Raw genomic sequence first — 2669 nt, 5'->3', positions numbered from 1 at the left:
TGGAGAGGGTGCAGCCGGAGTGTTCTTTGGAGGCAAGAATGATGAGGTTTCACCTCATATACTTTGGGCATGTTGCTAGGAGGGGCTATTCCTTGGAGAAAGACGTGAAGCTGGAAAGGGTGGAGGGTCGGCAAAGGAGAGGAAGACCCTCAACTAGGTGAATTGATGCGGTGACTGCTGCAATGGGCTCTGTGTGTCAGGAAGTGTGAGGATGGTGCAGGATAGAATAGGGTCACTATGAGTTATAGTCGACTCAATGGCACTTAACAACAACAGTCTGGCACCTAACACCACCACCAGCAATCCACTTCTCCCTCACGAGTCTCCGTTTAAGTAAGTTGCCCTAGTGACTGAAGCCCCAAATCCAGGAATTTCCCTGGATTCCTTTATCTTCCTCAAAGTACTTATCAAACATGGATAATTAACTCTTATTGCTTACTTACTACTATTACTAGTTATATTTTACTTATTAATTCTCATCAAGTCTTCTTTCAAAATATAGAAAACTTAAATAAGTGAGAACACATCCTATGTTAATGGTTTAGAAAATATTTAGATAAAAATTCTCCTCAAACTGAGATTCAACATAGTCCCTACCAAAATTCCTATTTAAAAAGGGGGGATTAATCATGGGATTGTACAATTTGATGGGGGGTGAGGGAAATTGAAAGAATTTGTTCTTGAAAACAGTGTATTCAAATTTTGTAAATAAACTGGTAGAAAAGAACCAAAACAATGACAACTGAAAAAAAAATTATTTTTTCTTTTTTTAAAAAAATATTGATAACCTGGTCCTAAAGTTCATTTGAAATGCAAGAGAGCCAGAATAGACAAAATGATCTTTAAAGAGAAGAACCAAAAGAAAAGCAAAGTTAGAGAACCCACACTTCCCAATTTCACAAGTTCTCTAGGAGCTGCAGTCATCAAACCTGTGAGATAATGGAAAAAGGAGAATCAGACAGACCAGAGGAATAGAATTGCTGGTTCGGAGATAATCTCTGGTCATGTGCTTTCTGATAGGGCGCTAAGACAATTCAACTGGAGGGTAAAGAGTCTTTTCCACAAATGGCTCGAGGACAATCAGATAGCCACGTGGGAAAGAATTAATTTGGACATTTAACCACATGGATCAAAGAGTTGAATGTAAGAATTAAAACTATGGCATTTTCACATGAAAGGCCTAAATCATGTTGACCTTGCATTAGACAATAGTTTCTTAGCACAAAGAAAGAAAAGATAGATAAATGGGACTTCATAAAAATGTGACACTTCTGTTGTGCTTCAAATGATACTATCAAAAGAGTAAAAAGACAACCCAGAGAGCAGGAGAAAATATTTTCAAATCATATGTCTTGGAGGAGTCTAACATCCAGAATAAAGAAAGAACCTCAAATGTGAAAAAATAAAGGCTAATATTCCTAAAGGTACAAAAGATGTGAATAGACATCTTTCCAAAGAAATCTTCAAATAACCATTAAGCACACACAAAAAGAAGTCCAATGTCAGTAGTAATTAAACTCAGAAAACCAAACCCACTGCCAGTGAGCTGATTATAACTCACAGTGACCCTCAATGTGGTCTCTAGGGCCAGATTTCACAGAAGGAGACTGCCCACCTTTTTCCCACAGAGCAGTTGATCGACTCGAACAACTGATTCTTCAGTTAGCAGCCCGTGATGTGCACTATGTCACCGAGCTCATTGTTAGGAAAACAAAAATCAGAAGCATGATGAGATAACTATTTTACACTCACTTAGGTGTTGAGATTATAAAACAAAAAAAGTGAGCATCCTGGAGTGTTGGTGGAGATTCGCTGGTGATCATGTGAAATGGTGCAGCCACTGTGGAAAACAGTCTGCCAATTAGTTCCTCGAAACACTAACCAAAGAAAGAACAGCCCCGTGGTGCAAGGTTTCCACTCAGAGGTGTGTACTCAGACAAATGAAAGCACATGTCTGTACAACACTTGTGCATGAACGCTGATGGCAGCAGTATCTGTAATAGAGGAAAGGCAGAATCCACCCTTTTGTCTAACAACAAATCAATAGATAAGCAAATGCATGTGTCCACACCAAAAAACGAACACCAACATTGCCATTGAGTTGACTCTAAGCTCTGGTGACCCAGTAGGACAGAGGAGAACTACCCTCCAGAGTTTTCAAGGCTGTAACCTCTCCACACACCAGCTGCCAGACCTTGCTCCAGCGGACCAGCTAATGGATTTGAACCACCTGGTAGAAAATCATTCAGCCATGCAAGGGGTGAACTTTGAAGTCATGATAGTAAATGAAGGAAGTCAGTCACAGGACACTACATCTTACGTGATTCTGTTTATATGAAAGGTCCACAGTAGACAACACTGTACAAATAAAAGGGAACACTAGTGGCCTAGAGGCAAGAAGCTGCCCTGCAATCCCGAAGGCACACTGCTGGAATCCACCGGCTGCTCCGTGTGCAATTAACTGCTTTTGAAAACCTGCTGGAGAAATCAGCTATGGGTGAGACTTGATGGTACACAACAACAACAACAATATAGACGATAAAGACAAAAAGTAGACGAGTGGTTTCCAGGGACTGGGAAATGGAGAATTTCTGCTAGTAGACATATATGTCTTTCTTAGATTCTGGAATTAAATAATGGTGATGATTGCAAAATTCTGTGATTATACT

General features: G+C 39.9%; 1 protein-coding gene across 1 annotated transcript in view; it reads left to right on the top strand.

Moving 5' to 3' along the window:
* The window catches only part of PDCD1LG2 (programmed cell death 1 ligand 2), a 101454-nt gene that overhangs the window by 61268 nt on the left and 37517 nt on the right, over positions 1-2669 (top strand). The window lies entirely within an intron of this gene.

The sequence above is a fragment of the Elephantulus edwardii genome, unplaced genomic scaffold, assembly GCF_000299155.1.
Source record: "Elephantulus edwardii isolate Elephantulus edwardi_28Jun2011 unplaced genomic scaffold, EleEdw1.0 scaffold00014, whole genome shotgun sequence".
Classification (NCBI taxonomy): domain Eukaryota; kingdom Metazoa; phylum Chordata; class Mammalia; order Macroscelidea; family Macroscelididae; genus Elephantulus; species Elephantulus edwardii.
The sequence above is the reverse complement of the archived record's forward strand: the minus strand, read 5'-3'. Positions and strand labels throughout refer to the sequence as shown.